The sequence below is a fragment of the Panthera pardus genome, unplaced genomic scaffold (genome assembly GCF_024362965.1).
Source record: "Panthera pardus isolate Hobbes unplaced genomic scaffold, ASM2436296v1 HiC_scaffold_7, whole genome shotgun sequence".
NCBI lineage: Eukaryota > Metazoa > Chordata > Mammalia > Carnivora > Felidae > Panthera > Panthera pardus.
This window is the reverse complement of record NW_026527002.1, coordinates 59137485-59158973: the sequence shown is the minus strand read 5'-3', so window position 1 is coordinate 59158973 and position 21489 is coordinate 59137485. Positions and strand designations below refer to the sequence as shown.

At 36.2% G+C, this 21489-nt stretch overlaps 1 protein-coding gene and 1 long non-coding RNA gene across 7 annotated transcripts in view; one reads left to right on the top strand and one right to left on the bottom strand.

Moving 5' to 3' along the window:
* The window catches only part of TRPS1 (transcriptional repressor GATA binding 1), a 254080-nt gene that overhangs the window by 168117 nt on the left and 64474 nt on the right, over positions 1-21489 (top strand). The gene's annotated exons all lie outside the window — the stretch shown is intronic.
* LOC109273248 (uncharacterized) overlaps positions 8110-21489 on the bottom strand; it is a 30591-nt gene continuing 17211 nt past the window's right edge. The window contains exon 3 of the long non-coding RNA XR_002082941.2: positions 8110-8441. This is a non-coding gene — a long non-coding RNA (uncharacterized LOC109273248). The remainder of the gene's footprint in view (positions 8442-21489) is intronic.

Sequence of the window (21489 nt, the reverse complement as noted above, 5' to 3'; positions counted from 1 at the left end):
ATCTTAGTTAGACTTTAAAAAACTAGAACATTTTGTCTTCAAAAGCTTTGAAAACATGTGTCCTCTTGAGGGTAGAAGGCACAAAGGAAAGGAAAGGGAACGAAAGATCAACCTGGTGTTAACACACAAGATACATATTGGCCCTGGTCAGTCTTAATGTTTGAATCTCACTATGAACACAGCCAGAAAGTGTTTTGTTTTCCAAAGATGCGGGGCCTATTGATTTGTCAGTAGTACATACATATCATTGACATAGCACCTTACAGTTCCTGAAGGTTTTTGCTCAGTCATCTTAAAACACTTTATAAAGAAGCAAGAAGAATTTTATTGGTTGATAAATTATAATAAATTTGAATCAATTGCCCTTTGTCATTTATCAACATAATTTCAGGGTTTAGGACATAACCCAGAAGAAGTGTGTCGTCTCTGAAGCTACATAACCATTGTGCTAAAGTAGCTCTTTATCCATCCCTTAATTTATTGTTCTATTAAATAAAAATGGGAATAGTTCTATCACAGGTTCTGCTTAAGGCATAAGAATATTAATAAATGCCAAAAATATGACGTGATTTCTGAAAACTTCTCTCATCTCTTTGGGTTTAAAGGTTGTTCATTTTTCAAAAGGCTTAATTTAATACCATAGTAAGTAGGTTAAATGGGTAAATAAACATTTCCAATGTAGGGAATCTATTCTCAAGTCTGCCACACCTCCCAGGTGGAAACTACTTGTGATAGAAATGGGTTGCCTTATAACAACTTCAGTAAACAACCAGGATTAGGTCATTTCTGTCTGGGGTTATACGTGTTTTCTTTTAGTGACAAGAAGTGTGTTATGATGAATCATGGTTCTGTCAACTCTGGCATTTCCTCAAAGAAATACATGGCATGAAGTTCCTTTGGTGTTTTCAGCAAGGTTTGATTTTCCTTACTTTGTGTAACATGAACCTTCTGTTACAGATACATTAAATCCCACACCTACAGGATCCAGATATATAGTCATGGCTTCTACTACATTATATCGTGCTTTCCTAGCTTATTAAGTTCTATATAAATGAATTTTTCCAAATTCTGAACTTATTCTCCAAGCTTAAAACTGAAAAGAAGAAAAGAAAGACCAGAAAACTTTGTGGGGAGGAGTGGGAGATATTCCTAAAGTATTTGGTAAACTGCCTCGTTGAAGTCCATGAATCAAGTGCAATTTCTTCTCTGGCTTACTGACCTTTGGTACATAAGGTAGCAGTATCCATTGCTTTTCCTAAGTCACATCTATCTAATTTGTTTCTTGAGTTCTTTTGTCTGTCTCTTACAGTTTTCTGATCTTCTTACTCAACATCTAATATTTCTGCCTCACTAGTGTTGTTAGATGACCTTCCCTACCCCTTTTCTGTGCCTTTGTTTTTTGATGCCTCTAATCTGCTGAGGACTTCTAAACTGCAAAGGAAGAAAAAAAAAAAAGACCATTTGAATAAGGATATGGTCAGTTTTATTATTTAAAAAGGTAGGATCTTTGTGTATGGGTTTCCTTCCATCCATTTTGACTGAGAAGATTTGTATTATCCTTTGGACATTCGTCTTCATTGTGGAGAGAGGAACTTATCCTCAATTTTGAACTTCAAGATTATTTCTACAATTGAATAGGGCTAGAGAGCCAATATAACTTTCAATCTTAGGATCAGTTGCCTTTTCAAACAGTAGTCTTAGCTTTCAAAAGAGCAAAGAAACATCAGGTTTACTTAGCAATTTTCATCTGCCAACCTTAGTCTGTAGCTCTTAAATGCTGGTTTAAAAATACCCTAGTATAAGGTAGACTCAGGATGGAAGCATGCCTAGGGATGTCGAATTCTTAATTCCACTGTTAGATATCCAACAAACTCATTCATTACTATCTGACATTTTTCCCGGAAGACACTGCAGATACAGTGAATTAAAAAATTGTCAGTTTTATGGAGCATGTTTATATGCTGAGATAGCACCAATAATATAAGATCTTTTCATTGAATATTATTGTTCCTGCTCATGTTATGATCATAAAGTTAACTGAAACAGACAAAAGAGTAATACATGCTCTTGATAAAAATCTTTTCTCCTCTCTCATCTATACACTAAGACCATTTGTATTTCTGAATGCATTTGGCAGACTCATATTTATTATAAATAAAATTTTATAATTCTTCCACTTGCTAGATTATAAACTTCTTGTGGGCAGGATTTTAAACATCGCCGTATTTCCTTAAGGTTTCGTATGGGAAGTATGCACAGATATTGATGGAGCTCATCCAGGTTCCTCGTTCCTTGACAGCTCTTTTCTTTTTTTTTCTTTTTTCTTTCTTTTTTTTTTTTTTTTGGTACCTCTGGCATCAAAAACACTCAATAAATATTGATTTAACTTACGTTCAAATAATATTTTACTATCACAAGAATGTACCTTGGTACATGCCCACAATCAAAACCTTAGCCTACAATAGATGGCCTTTACAGAGGCTTATTCATGTAATAATTTTAACCTCTGATATTTTGTGTCATATACAATGTCAACAATTGAGCAAACAGATGTTCTTCCCTTCTTTGAAACTGAGCATCATGAAATAGGAGAATTGTTCCTCAGGTCTCATGGTTATTCCTGGAACAGAACTAGTAGAATTATCCCCTCCCCTTAATCACTTTCTCTATCTTGCCTCTGTGTCATTTCCTCTGTTTTTCAGAAAAATTAGAACTTGAGGTCACTGGAGCCATCATCTCTAGACTTGCTATAAGTAGCAAATATGATTAGTAAGGGAGGGAGGGAATGGATGTTTTCTATGGCACACAAACAAGAACTGAATTACACTTCTGTGTTCACTCAGAAAAATATTCCATGAGCAAAGTGAAGATGATATTTTTACCTTCATTTTGAATGTTATATCATCAGTTCCCCGCCCCCCCCCCTTGCTTTGGACACATGAAAATACTACTTAAATGAAATGCTACTTAAATTAAAAGGTATTTTTGAGGCTGAAATTCAGTAGTTTAGCATCAGAACTTGAAGTATCCAAATTTGGGGTAACAGGCGTATATAAGGCTAAATGTATATTTTCATATACACGTAAAATATATGTTATTAATATATATTATATAATATATATTAATATATATTAAAATAAAATCTATATTAAAAAACTTGATCTGTAATCAAGACACAAATGTAGGAAACTTGTTACAACAAATGTTTATTGAGACTTCACTGTGTATACTATGAGTCACTTTGAAAAATTCAGAATGCAATGGGCTTGTTGTGTTGGGGTTTCTTTTATTTATTTATTTTTAATATGAAATTTATTGTCAAATTGGTTTCCATGCAACACCCAGTGCTCATCCCAATAGGTGCCCTCCTCAATGTATTTATTTATTTTTTTAATGTTTATTTTTGAGAGAGAGAGAGAGAGAGAGAGAGAGAGCAAGCGAGAGTGTGAGCAAGAGGAGGGGCAGAGGTAAAGGGAGACACAGAATCCGAAGTAGGCTCCAGGCTCTGAGCTGTCAACACAGAGCCCAACACAGGGCTCGAACTCACAAACTGTGAGATCATGACCTGAGCTGAAGTCAGACACTTAACGGACTGAGCCATCCAGGTGCCCCTGTTGGGGTTTCTTTTAGTTATGTAGTTGGAATCATCCTTTCTTTATCATGTTGAGAAATTTGCCCTACCTTATTTTTCATACAAATTGAAATGACCAGCAAAATTGCTGACAGCCAAGTTTAACTTACTAGATTTTTTTTTCTCTCCCAACTATTGAGTAGTAAATGATAGCCATTATATTTCAGAATGAAAAAGCAAGGTGCTTGCATCTTTTTTAAAATATACAAACTTGTTATGGGATATGAATCACATTCACCTTCTTCCTGTCTAGAATGATTATTTTTCTGCCTTTTTAATATCTACATTGATATAGCAAAATATTACCCATTTTCAAATTAAAGAAAGCTTATCCAGATATAGATAACTTCTTGTTGTATTTACAGATGTTAGTATTTATTTTCATAATACAAGAAGCGGAAAATGTTCTTTGTTTCGAAAAGCAGGCAGCCCATTGGTTGAGAAGAGGTTGGGCTTTGGAGACCAAAGACTCGGGTTCAAATTGTGGTTCTGCAAATTAAAACCTGAGTGTTATTGAGAGTTCCTTAGACTTTCTAAGTTGTGGTATTTTCCATCCAGTAGAAATAGCACCTATTTTTGCATAATTATCATAAGGGTTTTCAGACACAGGATTTGACATGTTGTAGTTGCCTAACAGATACAGCTGTTAATTTATTATATGAGCTGAGAAGCAGTGGGAGGAATTGATGAGGTAGTGGGGTGGTGAGAAGAAGGCTCTAAGACATCAGATCATAGACTTAAGTGTGAAGTGACAATGGGAAATAATCATCCAGGAAAGGAAATGAGGGACTCCAAGTACTCCCATTTTGAAAATATCTAATAATTCAAGAAAGACCACGCTCAACTGAACTAAAAATTTGAACTCTACGAGTTTTGTTTGAACAGTGTGGTTAGCTGTGTATAATCCATTACTTGGGTTTCACCCAATCCTCTGGCTTCCCCGTAGCCCTTTCGTAGGCTTTCATTTCATATTGCACAGGTGATGGCAAAATATGTGTAGTAGCTGGGAAGGTAAACCCAACCCTATTTTGCGTGAATGGTCACCCTCTTGTGTGAAGAAGCCCTTTCCGTTTTACAAATGAAGAACATTCCAGTTTCACATTCTTTAATAGGAAAAAAGGTCCCATTTAATCAGTGGTTAACTGAGATCTATATTGTTTCTCCTCCATTGTCTGCCATATTTTGGCTTTTCTTCTTCTGACATAAGATCTATACAACTATAGTAAAAGTTTTATCACAGAGGTAAATAACAGCATGTTTCCTTGGGAGCAATTGAACAACAGAATAAAACAGTGCTTACTGTTTTTTGAAAGTTGTGTCAGATTGTCATGGTAATATAGAGTTGCATCATGTTGTCATAGCAACCAGAATTATAAAACGGATTTAAAGAGGATGAAGGAGATACCCTTTGGTGTTGTGATTCCTTTCACTTTAGAGATTTCGTTCCTCCTCTACTTGTGTTTATTTCATTTTGCTTTGTTTTTATAAAATGTAGAAGGGGAAATAATGGGAGTCTTCTTCCCAAATGAAGAGTTGCAGCGTAAAGGCAGAAGTCATCACGTTCTCTTTGAGCCAGGTAGAATTCAGGGTCTGGAACACGGACGCAGGTACACTGCTGTATCAGGCCATCCCAACCCTGAGCAGGAGGAAGTTCCATTCCGAGTGGGTTGAAAAGGTATTTCATCTTTCTTTATGATTATTCATGGCTTTTCTTTCAAGCAAAAACATCCCAATCTTCCTCTGAACAAAAGGCAATACTGAGTTTTAGAAGCTGATTCATCAATTTTATCAGGGTTTGGGGAAGACTGTTTCTTCTCTGTAATTAGAATGATTTTAGGTCATTATAGTTGCTTGAGATGTTAAACTTTGACCCTTGAGGTGAAAAACTAATTTCAATGCTAAACCATTTCCATTATTCCACAGTGAGGACCAAAAAAAAAAAAAAAAAAAAAAAAAAGAAAAGAGGCTTTACAAGGCAGTTGAGATATTTGTTGCTGGAGCACATCCAATGACAGATTCTACAAATAGTGGCAAGTAGAGATTGAAAAAAAAATAATTTGTTCACTGTAAATGTTTGCTAAAAATCAATTGTTTTAAATATGCCTTCTCTTAACTCGGCTCTTACCCTCTTGGCATAAACAATTTGCTTTCATTCTCTTTGTTGCTACATTGCCTCCTCTCGACTTGCTATTTAACAAACTCTTGCAATGCAAGTTGCAGCAAGTTTTAGGCATTAATAGTGGCCAGGTAGTATAATACTATTTTTAATGAATGTCTGTTTTTTTATTCTTTACTGTGCTTTCTTTGGAAAGAGGCCCACGAAACAAAGTATTAAGAAAACACACTGCCGCCCTGGAATGTGTGTATTAGCTGCAGATTATTTCCTATTAGCAGATTAGCTGCAAGGCTATTGGCTCAGAAAGGTCTTTGAGAGTATTTTGTTTTGTAACTGATTCAAGCCATGGGAGAGAATTGCCACCATGATTGGAAAGAAGAATTAGCTACTGTTGCCATGGACACTGGAGTTCACAGTCCCATTGTTAAATCTAGTGCTTGAGAATGAGATGCCCCAGCATGAGTTCAAGCTTTGTTAATGAAATGATGGAATATATTTTTTCAGAGCTGTGACAGAATCTTGTGAAAGATATGTGAAATATATTTTGGCTACAGAAATATTTAGCGTTTCCTTTATAAATCAGTATTTTCCACTAAAATAAAATAATCCTATGCTATGTAGCACTGTATGAAGCTAATGCATACATCTATTTAAATCTTTAATTACCTTTGTAATACGTACCCATTTACAGCATGTCATTGAAAATTATATTCTTTAAATATAGAAAAATGAAATTGCAGATGTTCAAATTGTTAGAAGATCTGTACCAGTATGTTTTCTAACAGTATAAATTGATGATAATATTATATAATAGGTGAATCTCTTAAAAAATTTCTTGATAGAAATCAAAGCTTTATACCATGATGTGACTTATAGTAGATTTTAATATTTGAGACTAGAAAAGAATGAACTGCAAAAGAATCTTAACTGTGAAAGTTAAAGATTGGTGGTTTATTATGGTGATGTGGGTAAAAACCCGTGAAGTTCAAAGGGAAAGTGACAAAATGTTATCAGTCCTAGACTTCTAATATTCCGGTCAGCAGATATTTGAGTGCAGGCTAGAAGTCAAGCATAATGTTTTGCACTTCAAAGAGAGCTCGTAGTCTTAACTAGCCTCTTTTTTAAAAAATATCTCACCCCTCCAACCTATCAAAAACACTTTGGGCCCGACCCCCCCCCCCCCCACCCCGTTTTACAATACTGTTTTGCTCATTTAGTTTTCACTGAGACGTAGATTCAAATCATGTTTTTGCCATTTACTCATCATGTGGCCTAGCACCAATTAATTATCTTGTCTGGTAAGTCTCAGTTTCCTCATCTGTGACATGGAATGATAATAGCACCCAATCCATAGAGTATTGTTGATGGAATTAAATAAAAATGATGGACATTATGATGCATGGTGCTTGGTATTCAATAAATACAGTTGTTATATTCAAAAAACTTCAGTGGCTCCTGTTTCTCACCAAATGTTTAGGTATTCTAGCAGTGAAAGTCATGTTCTTACTGCAGATTTATCTGCCTTTCCAACTAATGCATGAAAAATGTATCCACTTATTGTCCTGGACACCCTCCAAACATATTTCATGAACATTCTTACCTCTGAGACTTTGCTTAGCAAGGTCTCTGACTGAGACCACCCTTGCCCCTCCTTCTCTACCTAAGGTCAATATTTTCTTTAAGCTCCATAATCCCTAAAGTATTTCCTGACTAATCTAACCTTCCTCCCACAAATTTTTGTTTCTCATCTCAGTAGTTTTTTTTTCAGAATTTTAAATATATATATTAGAAGCCAAGTGAGAACTGGTTTGAAATTAAAAGACCCTGGGGTGCCTGGGTGGCTCAGTCTGTTGAGCATCTGACTCTTGATTTCGGCTCAGGTCATGATCCCAGGTTCATGGGATTGAACCCCATGGGATTCTCTCTCTCTCCCTCTGCCCCTCTTCTCTGCTTGTCTCTGCTTGTGTTCTCTCTCTCTCTCTCTCTCTCTCTCTCCCTCCTTCGCTTCCTCCCTCCCTCCCTCTAAAATAAAAGAAAAAAGTAATTAAAAGACCCTTAATGCCTAATAATCCTTACACCCTCTTGGGTATATTTTATTTATGAAAGAAACATCACAAAAAATATATCCCAAGGGTATCTACTTTCCGCATATTTTGTTTATCCTAGAAATTTGAAGTAACTAGTTTGTGTTTGGCTTTATTTTTACTTGCCAGATCTGCAGTGGTGGTTAACTTGTCTTCTCCATATTTATCATTATATGATGATTCTAATGACCTCAGTGCCACTGAGTTCTCATCAATTGGGGAGCGTGACATCATCAGGCCTTCCATGACTCCTTTCCATTTGAGACTGTCTTATTCAGGCTAAGTTAAAGCACAAAAGCTAGCCAATAGTACTTCAAAATGAAATTAATAGTGTAATGTGGCTCTAGGCTGTACATACTCTCTTTCCAATGGAAAATCTTAGAATCTGAATCACACGTAAATAAATGCAAATAACTCACTTATTTGGAGGTAAAATTTGGCAATTCAGCTTTCTGTGACTTTCTAAAAAAAGAAAGACAAAAGGCTCCATCCAAGAGGTAAGTGAGGAATAGTTGTACATGAAGGGAATCGGAGCCGTCTGGGGCGAAGTCTAATTCTGACACAGAACACACTGAGATGTCTGCTTCGCTTACCTCCCAGGTAGTGTTATCTGGAGGGGAGAAGAGGATTGCGACCATAAACTGACATCCTGAATAAAATATTGAATTTTTTTTTCTGAAAAGCCAGAATTCAGAATATCTGTTCCAGTATATTATTGTTGCTTTTTATACTTACGCTTCGAGAATGGTAGAATTTAATTATTGTAAGTACAAAAGATGTCATCAATTTTATATCCAAAGAGTTGTAGTCCATCCTGGATTTAATCTGAATAGAAGATCCATTGCTTTCCAGTCTACAAAATAATAAACCAAACCCCTGAATTCTGGAAAAACCTGTTGATGGTCCTTGATACTAAATTAAAGGACAGATTCTTAAGAAGATAACCACAGTTTCTGGGGCACCTGGGTGGCTCAGTCAGTTGAGCATCCAACTCTTGTTTTGGGCTTGCATCATAATCCCAGGGTCGTGGGATCGAGTCCCATGCTGGGCTCCATCCTGGGCGTAGAGCCTGCTTAAGATTCTCTCTCCCTCTGCTGGTTCCCTGCTTTTGCATGTGTTCTCGTTCTCTCTCTCTCTCTCTCTCTCTCTCTCTCTCTCTCTCTCTCTCTTCTCAAGTAATAACAATAATAACAATAATAATGATAATATAACCACAGTTTCAATTTCAAGCTATTAATTCCATGGTCTGGGACAATGGAATTACTTGGGCAAATCAACCTGTGACTGTTGGCAACAGTAATAAGAGACAAATACCAGAACTAACAGCAGAAAGATAGTCATTTGACTCCAAAAGGACATAAGATAAAAGGCTAAAATAAACTGATTATTATACTAAATTTACAGCTTCTGGTGGAAATATGTATTTATACCCTACAATTCCACATTGTCAGATGTTCCTCATTAGCTCTGTTAGGAAAAAGAATTATTTTTGCATGCATAAACTTGTCCATTAGATGCATGTCCAGGTATATAGCTGGGGGTTTTTTATGGATTTTAATGTGCAGATTGTAATTGAAAATATTTTGAATAAATATAATGGCATAATGAGCTATACTCTGTCCTCTTAAAATAAAAATATTTTAAATTATCCTCACCTTAAGGAAAAATGGATGCAAAAAGTTATTTTACAGACTTACTACTTATTATAACATCTGGATTTTATGAGGATTGAGACATTTAAGAATCCCCTGCAAACTCGGTCTTGCCTCAGTAAAATCTCCTTATCTTGGTAAGATAAAAAGGTTGTTTGACAGAACCTCCGTGGGTACCTTGCCTTGATACCTATATAAAAATAAAAAGATAAAACAAAATGGAATAAAATATAGAGATAGCCATCAGCCAAATTCCCCAGATGTTATTTCATTCTTGTTTTCATCTACACTTATATTTAGGTAAAAAGAGGAAATTGGAAGACCAGTAACTTTTCTTCTGTAGCAGAGGATGGAAGGACACAAAATAGCACAATTTATTTTGATGTATGGTATAGGAAATGGTTTATTTAAAAAAATAAGTTTAAGATGCATCAAGAAACATATTTGAATATTGCTAGAGATACAAAAGAATGGTAAAATGTTATGCACCTGTTGTTTGAAAATGTTTTTAAAATACAAGTTGAGTATGTTTCATAAAGTTGTAACTTTAAATTGTTTTTTATTTATTTATTTATTTATTTATTTATTTATTTATTTATTTAGAGATAGAACAAGTGGAGGAGGGGCAGAGAGAGAATGAATCCCAAGCAGGCTCCATACTGCCAGCACAGAGCCCCATTGAGGAGCCTGACACAGGGCTTGAACTCATAAACCGTGAGATCATGACCTGAGCTGAAACCAAGAGTCAGATGCTTAACCGACTAAGTCACCCAGGTGCCCCAGAAAGTTGTAACTTTAAAGGAGCTCTTTTGAAAAGGAGCAGAATTCATACTAATAGGGATTCTAATAAAGTATATTTCTGGTAACATTTTCTGTCCTCTTCAAAATGTCAGAGGCACATTTTTTCTTCCTGCCTAAAGCCATGCTTTGCTCTTAAATCAGAATATAATGTGTCCTTTGAGCATCATAATTCACGATCTTTTGATACAAATAAATGAAAACAAAATGTATGCCTTTTAATTAATGTTTAAAAACCCAACCCTTTATTAGTAAACCAAGAAATACGTGATTGTTGAACCAAATTCTGTCAGACAATGGTATGCTATAAAACTTTTTAATGGGAAAAGATTAAATGCTGTGGGAAGAATTCTGGATCTTTTCTAAAAAGCAGAGGGGAGGAAAGCTTTAATTTGTTTTCCCTTAAAAGATTGTTGCTCCTTGAGATAGGATTCAACGAGCATTTTAAGTTTGGTTTTGTACGATGGGAATAACTGGGCAATGCAACCATACAAAAATGAAATAGGAAAATATGTTCCCATATGCTGTGATGAAAAATGCTAACATTTTGTTAGTACCCCATATATCTCATCTATTTCTAAATGAAGATGTATGACCCATGTAATTCTCTTGAGACTAGGTATGTATCTGAGTTTAGAGAAGAATGAGGGCAAGATATGGATGATCAGAAGGCCAAACCAAATCATATATTTTTTCAGTAGACAGTGGTGTCATTATGATAGGGTGAGAGTGTAAAATCATCAGAGTTACACTTTTAGAGGACAGGACATTGTCACTATAAAAAAGGTTGAAGTCCTTGTGACCTGCCAAAAAGTGTATGTAGTGTTTTTAATGAGAACATTTGTAAGCATTGAAACATACATACCCTAATCTCTAATAAGCCTCAACGATTTATGAGCTGAGATTATTTTAATTTTGAATTATCCAGTGTCTACTTTGTCATTACATATCTTGTTTTCTGCCTTTGGGTATGAGTTCTCCAAAGTCATCTCAGATGAGAAGGAAAAATTTAGTTTCTGAAAGATTCAAGGGGAACTCTTTAAAAAGGGCCAGTTTACTGGTTTGTTGTCTTACTTCTACTAAAACTGGGCATAACTGATTGATCACCACAACCCTCCTGCACGCATCCATAAAGACAATAAAATGTATATTTTTTTAAGTTGAGAAAATCATGCTCTGTAATCTTCTGTAAGAATGGCCGTCAGTAAATTTCTTTAGCTCCGTGTTTTGTCCTTAGTCCTGCAAGTAGGAAAGAGACTAGCTATTGGCCATACTTTCGAGTTTTAGACAGGGCTTCCTGTTCTCTGTTCACACTTCCCTTTGCTCACACTTCCCTTCTGTGTTTCTATTCAGATGCAGTTCTTTCATTTGTTTCCATTTAAATATTGAATCATGGCAGCTGTTACAACTTTTATTATTTTTATGAGAAAAAAAAAATGGTGACGATTGATAATCACTTAGCCAGTCGCAGCCAACCTTAGGGAATCCTATCCTATCCAATCCAATCCCTATTCCTTAGGGAATCCTATCATAGACTATGATCTGATTATGTCAGATTGTAGTGAGCCACTGCTTAGTGTGTTCAAAGTGCTAAACAGTGTCCTTTGTTGCTGATATTACCAGGAACTGAAAATAGCCATTAGGAATAGTCTCCTTTACTGTGTATGTCATTTTCACCACTTATATTTTGAGCAAATTTATGATGGTGAACCAGATTTTCTCAGTGTATGAGTAATTAGGATGTTATAGACACTGAGAACAGTAGTATAGGTTTTCATGAATACTGAAACTGAGACCTGCACTTGGAAATTTCAGTTTACATAAGCTGGTTTGTTCTTTATTAGATTTATCCTAAGAAATCTCCAGGCTCTTTTATAGCATCAGTCATTCATATCAAATCCATGGTGTGCTTGGGTTCTAAAGATTTCTTTCTGTGGTAGGGCAATATTTCTCTGCCTTTTTAGTCCATCCTCTGTTTTTATAAATATGAACACTCTCACCTGCTCCATCCATGTTGAGAACCGCTCTTCCTGATGTTTAATAACTATCAGAAAACACACTCAACTTAGTATAAATTTTGAAAAAGATCCATATTTCTTGACTTTGGATTTAACATTAACATCTCCCAATCTGCTACCTTTGTTTAATTATGAATGAGAGACATTCATCCATTCAGAAATATTTACTGGCACCCTGACTGCTGCCTGTGCCCCAAGTATTGCATCTGGCCCTGGGGATGCAGCAGTAAAAAGGGGTCTGAGCCTGTGGACCAGGTAATTTATGGTCTATCTTGGAAATTAAAAAAATTAGACACATAATTACAATAAAGTGCAGTAAGGGTTATGATAGGGAAAAGGTATGTTGCAGCCATTATGTTTCCCACATTGTTATTATATGTCTAATAGTTTCTTTAAAATATTTGTTGAGAGAATGATGAATGAAATCACTATTATCTCTGAGTTGTACAGAAGGTATATAAAAAACTAAAATGATTTGTGTAGTAATTTGTAATTTCCAAAGTATAATCTGGCTCATATTTTATATTTCTCTCATAGAAAACCTTCCCAGATGTGAACTGAGGATAATAAATAATGAGAACTAAAAAGTTAGTAAGTGTATCTTACTTATATATGCATATTTTCTTAAGCAGATATGCCTGAGTGAATCACTGAAATTAATTCCAATTTTATTTAGTGCGCTAATGACATAATGTTGTTTCCTTTACAGTGTATCCTTCCCAATGATTGAGAAAGTGGTCAGGATAGTAGTCAGTCATTAGTGAATTCTAAAAAAAGAGCAAATAATAAAACCAGTAGCTTGTGCTTGCATAGTGACTGGTATCTCCCTTCTAAGCGCCATGCATATATTAGCTCATTTATTCTACAGCCCTATGAGGCAGTTACTAATATTATGCCCATTTTGCCAGTGAGGAAACAGGCACAGGGACGTTTGTATCTGGTTTATTTTAAGATTCCCTATTTCTTTCATTGATGCTACCTCTTCTCCAGTCTCTCTTGCAAAACATTCAGAATTGTACTGTTGTACTTGGCTCTTCTCTTTTTCCTTCTCAGACATCTCTCATCAGCTGTATCTGTCTTGCTTACTCAACAATGCTAGGCTTTGACATAAGTAATACAAACTTTGTGCTTCCTGGAATTACTTTATTTGTGAGCTTGTTCACTTTCTGCTTCCCCCCAAGGGGGAAGCTCCTTAAAGCATGGCGTTTGCCTCAGTCTCTGTCTCCGGCTCCTGCAGTTGTGCCCAGCCCATAGGCAGTACCCAGAGAACGCGTGTCACATGAATGAATGGTGAGGATGTCATTACCCTCTAAGGTAGATGTAAACAGATAGCTGAGTGATGAGGAGGACAGTTTTATCCAGTGTTCTTTCAACTATCTCCTGGCTAATTCCTTCTTTTTCATCTCCTCTGCTCATCTTGTGCGTCTTTCCTTCTCTCTTGATTTATTGCCTGTAGTCTACTGCGTGGTCTTCCGGTTCTTTGTTCGCTCTTTTTCATCCAGGTTTTGCATGATAATGTTTCCAAATCATTGTGTCCCGGCTCAAAAAGTCTGACTCCTGCTTTAACTTGGGTTGTCACTAAGCTAGTTCCTGTGACTGTGCCTCCTACCCTCAACTCCATGGTAAATTCTGGCAGGGATTGTGGCAGAATTTGCCATCATTCCCCCACAGAGTGGCTCTATAGAGATAGGTTGACAATATATAGTAAATACGTTTCTATATATAGTATGGTTAAGGAAGCATGAGGTACATTAAAAATAAAGGAACGTGTTAGTTTCCTACGGCTGTGTAACTAATTATAAATTTAGCAGCCTAAGATACCACAAGTTTATTCCCTTAGATTTTCTGTAGTTCAGGAGACTGGGCACAGTATGGCTGGATACTCTGCTTAGGGCTTCACTGGGCTGAAATTGGGGTGTCAGCCAAGGCTGTGATTTTCACCTGGGCTCAGAGTCCTCTTCTGAGCTCCCTGGTTGTTGACAGAATTCATTTCCTTTCAGATGTAGGACTGAGGTCCCCATTTTCTAGCGGTTGGCCAGGGACCGCTCTCAGCTCCTATTGGGCAGTTTCTGGCCTTGTGGCCCCATGGATGTTTGCTCTTTCCAGGCCTGTCTTCCTCTTCTGAGACCAGCCAGAGGAAACTGTGTTGATAGGACTCATGTGATTAGGTCAGACCTCTGTAGATAATCTTCCTATCATGAGGTCAATTGATTTGGCATTTTGCTTACATCTGCAAAACCCTTGCACAGCACCACAAAGATCAGTATACTGAATGACTGGAAAAATTACATGTACACCAAGGGCCAGGAATTTCAATGGGTCGTCTTAGGATCCTGCCTACTCCAAGAAGTTACAGATTCCATAGTCTCAAAAGGAAACGTGGTTCTAGAGGTGATGTCCCCGGACAACTTGTTTTTTATTGGTGATGTTTTTTATTCAGCTAACATTTCTGGAAGTGTTCCTGGAATGTATCATGCACTACTCTAGGTTTACACGCTCTATCAGTGAGATAAAATTGGGGCACTAATATAGTATTTTCCCTCAAATGCCACAGTTTGAAGAAGGCATTGTAGAAGGTGTTAGTTTTAGGAGAAGTAATAAATTTTTAAAGCTATTTTAGTTGAAGCTGAGTAGTTGAAATAGTCTCAAGATGAGTACTTTTATGTTACACAGTAAGTAACAAACTCCAAACATGGAAGCCACACTTCCCTGAAGGGAAGTGGGACAGGGATTTAGTAAAATTGGCTTTTAGTTCCTATTTGCTTCCTTCAGGGCAATATTTGACATGTCTTTAATGTCTCTGTGCTACACATATATCTTATATTATCGGGACAGTGTATTTGACTGGCTTCTCTCAGGCTAGTGTCACAAGACTAAAATTTGTATGAAATGTGGGCCAATCTAGCTGTCATTGAACCTTTAAATATTCAATTTTAGATATTTCAAATGAATACGGGGTAGTCCTATTAGGATTCTGTGTTCACATATATTTTCTCTACCTGAGCCTTATTTTAGGCCTAACCTAATGAAAATATATGGCATTATAAGTAGTGTTAAAGATGGGGAAATGCTTAGGTTTTCTAGTTGGGAGATAGTCGGCCTTGTTTTGAGATACACTGATGTTGGTTTATTTTCATGAAAAAAGATGCTTTCACTAATTCTAACATACCCGATTTATGATGACCCCATCCCATTCTTTTTTTTTTTTCCAGAGTTATAGTATTACAGTGATTAAAGGGAGGAAAGCATGTATTTTACAAAGCAGCTATGACTCAAACACACTTTCCCATGAACGAGTGTTTGAAACCGGGAAAATTCTCAGTTGTTTCCTATTACGAGCAAATCCAGTTCATGTCTGTTAGATGGCTTTCAAACCTGTCTCTCATTTTAGAGACTGCTGTAAGCTGGTTATAGTATAGTTTCTTTGCTGTGTTAAGTTATATGTATGAAATTTGCAACCTGTGCCTTTAGATGGCTTAAAATTTTAGAAAGAGGTTAAGGAGTGCCTTTTCACCAGTGCCTACAGTGTGTATCTGCAAAGGTTTGGGAATCAGACCTGAATTTAAATATTCAGTCTGCCACTTACTGTGTGAGCTTATGCAAGTTACTTAACCTCTCTGAGCTTAAATGTTATCTGTAAAATACAGATTATTATTTCTTTATCGTGGACTGCACAGAATTAAATAAAAAGCATAAGGACCTCACATGATGTCTAGGACATTGTGCTAGTCTAACTGTACCAATACTTACTGTTTCCTACTTCCTGCCTTTTATAGTCATGATCACATGTCTATTTTGATAGTGTTCTTCTCATTTACTAACAGAATGTCACTGTATTTATTCTGTGGTAGGATCTGTGTCAGGTACATAAGGATGAGTAAGACATAGTCCCTGCCCACAAAGAGGGTGAGACCAGCTTACGTAAAAGAACAATGTATATGCATTCAAAATGCAAGGCAGTTAAATAATGTTCATATGAAAATGCCAAATTGCAACTGCATATTACAAAAGATAGGGAGTTATATAACAAATTATATTGATCTCATGGAAATAATTACATTAATCTTTCTGATTTTCCCGTGGCTTTCCACTCATTTTGGTTGCAGCTAAGGTGGCATTCTTTTATCTAAAATGCCTGCAGGATATGCATTCTGGCTATTGAAGTTATATTCTTATTTCCTTTGCTGCTGGAATCATGTTGATGGTCAACTGAAACTGTTTTCATACTCTTTCTAGATTTGATCTTTGATGAAAGGAGCCCAGATGAATTCAAAGGCGTTACCTTGCCTTAGGGACTTCCTTCTACTATTAAATTGATGTATCCCAACTTTGTTGGGGTTTAAGGAATACTAAAAGGCCCGTGTTTATTCAGTGTTGACTTGAAAGTTGGGAGGGGGTGTGTTCTCCTAGTAATGTGAGTTTGCCAGAGAAGATGGAGCCCTTGCTCGTGATTGTAATGCATAGCTCTTGCTTGAAATGTTTTAAATATTCTCAGCAATTGAAGGTAAACTGCTTTGTAAAATGCAAAAATTAATTCATTATTTATTACTGGAAGATCTTGCAAAGTCCTAATTGACCTGTATGCATGTTCAATTATGATTCAGTAGAATCAGTTTTTATATGCAGGCTAGGCTGTATCTTCTACATAATCAGAATGTGGTGAGCTAGTACTATATATGTCTGAACATACATATATTTACCCTCAGTCGAAATCATTTGTTTTTTGTCTCAGTTGAGTGGTTAGTTTTGATGGAAAGCTGTTATTCAAACAGCAAAGCAAATGTCCTGATTTGGGAAATGGCCCAGTGAAATATATCAGTTTGGGATTCTGACTGACCCCTGATTTATACTCAATCTTGACCTTAAGTATTCTTTTCTTCCTCTGTACTTCCTTAGTATTACATGAGACATATGAAAGAACTATTCTATCCTGCCCTATATTCTCTTCATTTGTGTCATTATTCTTTCATCCTAATTGTACTGAGATTTCCCAGGGAGTGTCTTTCTCTCAAGAACCATCCCAGTGCCTCTTACAGCACCTTATCTGGAGTAGAATTTTCTTAATCAAAGCTTAAGTCAAAAGTTTGATATTTGAGCTATCCTGAAACATTTCAGAAAAACTCAGAGTAGGGGAAATAAAGATCACTTTCTCAGGAGTTGTACTTATCCAGATTTCCAGCGTGTTCCTGAAAGTGGTTCTAAACATAGTCAGTCTCTGTTCTGCAAATAGTTACCCTCTGTATTTGTGACAAGCAGGCAGGAGCTTCCTTAAACAATAAACATAGTTGCTCAGATTTTGGAATGAATAGGGTTCTCATAATAGTTTGTATGCCCTAGTTTTTGGATGATCTGGTCCATTTAGATGAGGCTCTCCAGTGTTTGAATTATGAAACAGTATCACTTCACTTCCAGCATATTCTAAAGCTTTGTGATTTTTGAGGGACAAATAAGTAATGTGATTACTCAGTATTGGAGCTGTGGTGGGCCCATGGTGAGGTTGGTTAAGATCAAAAGATTGTTTGGGGTAAAATGAGGGATTGGTAAGTACGTTATGAGCTCCATTTGCTGGCATCACAAAGTTTTGAGACAAAATGAAATTTAAACTCCATATGTTGGATGAATCGCCTTGGCTAGGTCATGCACTTTGCTTCTGAGTTTCATTAATTCTAAGTGGCAGCCAGCCTTCTAAAGAGCTATTTATAAACTTGAACTTTCTGACCTAAAAATGAGCAAACTCGTCAAATATGTATACACCTTATTTACCAGTCACCTTTTTCTGAATCTGTTCCATCCCTTGTTACTCGGAAAAAGGGGATTGGTAATTGAAAAACTATCAACAGTGTATTTACAGGAAAGAAAAAGCAAATATCAACACTTTGCAGGTGATAAATCTAACCTAATACTTTTCTTTGTAAAAGTGAAAAAGAGCATAGCATTTAATATTTAATTGTAATCTAAAATATTTTTAAATACTTGGTAGTAAGCTTTTTTCCTAACCAATGTTAATGATTTCAACAACTTATTTTAATGGCTGCCATGCATATAAATGTTGTGTTCATATTGAATCAAATCATTAGCATGGAAAAATAACACAAAGGCAGGTCCTGTTAACTAATTATGCTAGATTGGCACTTCAGAAGAGGTTCATCACATGCAAGTATAATCATTAATAGGAAGGAATCTTTTCAGGAGGCTTTCTATTTTAAAACTTGTTAACGAAAGGGATTTAATAAATGGATATGCGTGTAAAAATTGTTTCCCATTATGTATTTGTCCTTTACATGCATTCAACTTACAGTGAAAAGTTACACATTAAGATAGATTGTTTCTTAATTTGATGTAGTATTCCTACATCAGAGCATTAGGTAAAGGGGAAAAAAAATAAACAAAAGGAAGAAAATAAAATCAATCTCTCCCCAGATAAAAACTCCACACACCTAAATAAGGCATCAGGGTTTCCCATTCCTTTAATATTCATCCTTCCTATTGATATAAGCCAGTATCAGAGCATAATCTACAAACTGACCTTTTCCCCTATAAATTCTATAAAAGATATAGATGCCCTGATAGCCATTTTAATGTTGAGCTCTTGTGTGTAAACTTCTTGATGATAATAGCAACTGCTTACTGAGTGCTTCCTTTATTCTAGGCACTCTGCTAAGCGTTTCATATAGTATTTCATTTCATCTTTCTCTTAAAAGCTATAGATTAGCCAAAGCAGCTCAGAAAGGAAAAGTAGGTTTCCTGAGATCACATGCTACTAAATGTAGAATTAGGATTTGTGCTCATGATGGTCTACTTCCAAGGTCATCTTTAGTCTGAATAAAAGAAAATTCCTGAACATCTTTAAACTGCATCATATACATAGAGCATATTGAAGCAAATGTTTTGTAATCCGAATTAGGGAAATATGAATAAAACTGTTCCCTTGTGAACCCTGCCTTCTTCCACCTCTCTTAGATGATTCTAAGAGCATTTGCTTCGTTGGGGAGTGAAAAACCATCACTCTCTCTGGACTGTAAAGTTATCTAGTCTTTTCTGCACACAGCACTACTCTAAAGGCTTTCTGATGCTGTGGTAAAATGTTTGGCCGGGGGGGGGGGGTGTTTCTAAGAAATACATGTCATGCTTTCATTGCTTATTTTCCGGGTCCAGTTTATTAAAACCAAAATCTGTGACAAGTTCACTGAGTGTTAATATAGAAGCTTTTCTTTGGCACTCATTTATTCCACTGACATAAATGGGTGCCAAAGAAAATCTTATATATATATATATATGTGTGTGTGTGTGTGTGTGTGTCATATTGTCAGTATTAGCTATCGTTGATTTGTGATGTCATTAAGTATAGAGAAATGCATATAAAGGGGATATATTTAGGTAGAAGATTTTACAAAAGATCAAATTCTTTAAGGAAGTTGACAAAAGGTTTGGTGGGGTTCTTTTACATTACTCATCTCCTTATTTAGGATTCAATTATAAACATTTCCTAAGTCAGCTCAGGCTGGATACCACCCCCTTTACAGAGCCTTTCCAATGCAAAGGAATCTTTAACTCAATATTTTCCCACCTTACAGGAGTGCTGATGCATAGGGGCACTTGCACCCCGGTTTATAACAGCACTTTCAACAATAGCCAAATTATGGAAGGAGCTTAAATGTCCATCAACTGACAGATGGATAAAGAGATGGTTTATATACACAATGGAATACTACTTGGCAATGAGAAGGAATGAAATCTGGCCATTTGTGGCAATGTGGATGGAATTGGAGGGTATTATGCTAAGTGAAATAAGTCATACAGAGGAAAACGGATACCATATGTTTTCACTCTTATGTGGATCCTGAGAAACTTAACAGAAGACCATGGGAGAGGGGAAGGGGGGAAAAAAGTTACAGAGAGGGAGGGAGGCAAACCATAAGAGACTCTTAAATACTAAGAACAAACTGAGGGTTGAATGGGGGGTGGGGGAGAGGGGAAAGTGGGTGATGGGCATTGAGGAGGGCACCTGTTGGGATGAGCACTGGGTGTTGTGTGGAAACCAATTTGATAACAAATTATATTTAATATAAAAAATATTTTCACACCTGAATTAGAGTTCTGTCTGTCCTGTTGAGCCCCTTGCACTAGACTGCAAGTTACACAAGGGCAAGATCAATGTTTAATTTTCCTGTTGTCTTGGGTAAGTGTTCAATTAGAAGTTGTTGAACTGATGAGGATTTATTATTTGAAATAATAAATCTATTAACTATATCAAGAGTCATACTTAAGTTTTTAGAATTGCCTTTCTAGGCAACTTGAGAAGATAAACCCAAATCAGGAAACTGTACCTTACTTATTTTATCCCCCTAAACACCAGTGCCTTGTAGTGCCTTATACACTATGTAGTACATGTTCAAAAATTGTTTCTTAGCAGTTAGCTGAATGACACTTTTTTAAGTTTATTTATTTTGAGAGACAGAGAGAGAGAGAGAGAGAGAGAGAGAGAGAGAATGAGTGGGGGAGGGACAGAGAGAGAGAAAATCCCAACCAGGCTTCATGCTATCAACACAGAGCCTGATGCAGGGCTCAGGCTCATGGACTGTGAGCATCCCTGAATGACATTTTTCAAGTAGAATTTTGTAACACATCCACTGTGTTTATGTGGAATATCTAACTGTTCCACCTCCAAAGATATGTAAACAGTACAGAAGGGAATGCAATATTCCTAGTCTAATGTAATATCTTCAATCTTTATGATTCAATTTACAATGCGTTTTAAACATTTTTCCTCAAAAATGGATACATGGCACTAAAACTGAGTCAAATTCAAGAAAATAAGAAATACGGATGACCAATAAATAAGCGTATTGAGTTTTAACCTTGTTATTAATAAAAGGAATATATACTTGAATAAAAATGGAATTCTGTTTTTTCTACCACATTGCATGAGTATGGGCTAGAGAGCACTTTGATGATATAAATTGGTATATCTTCCTGGATGTCAATTGGATAATACATAGTAGAATTTTAAATCGGCATACATTGCTAGAAATATAGCAAGAATTCTAGTAATTCGTCAAAAGAGATAACGTGTGGATGCTCATCACATATTGTTCACCTTAGAGAAAGGAGAGGAGACAAGAGGAAAGACAAAAAGGAGGGGTGGAGGAAGATTAGAAGCATTGGAAACACGGGATAGCATCGACTTGGC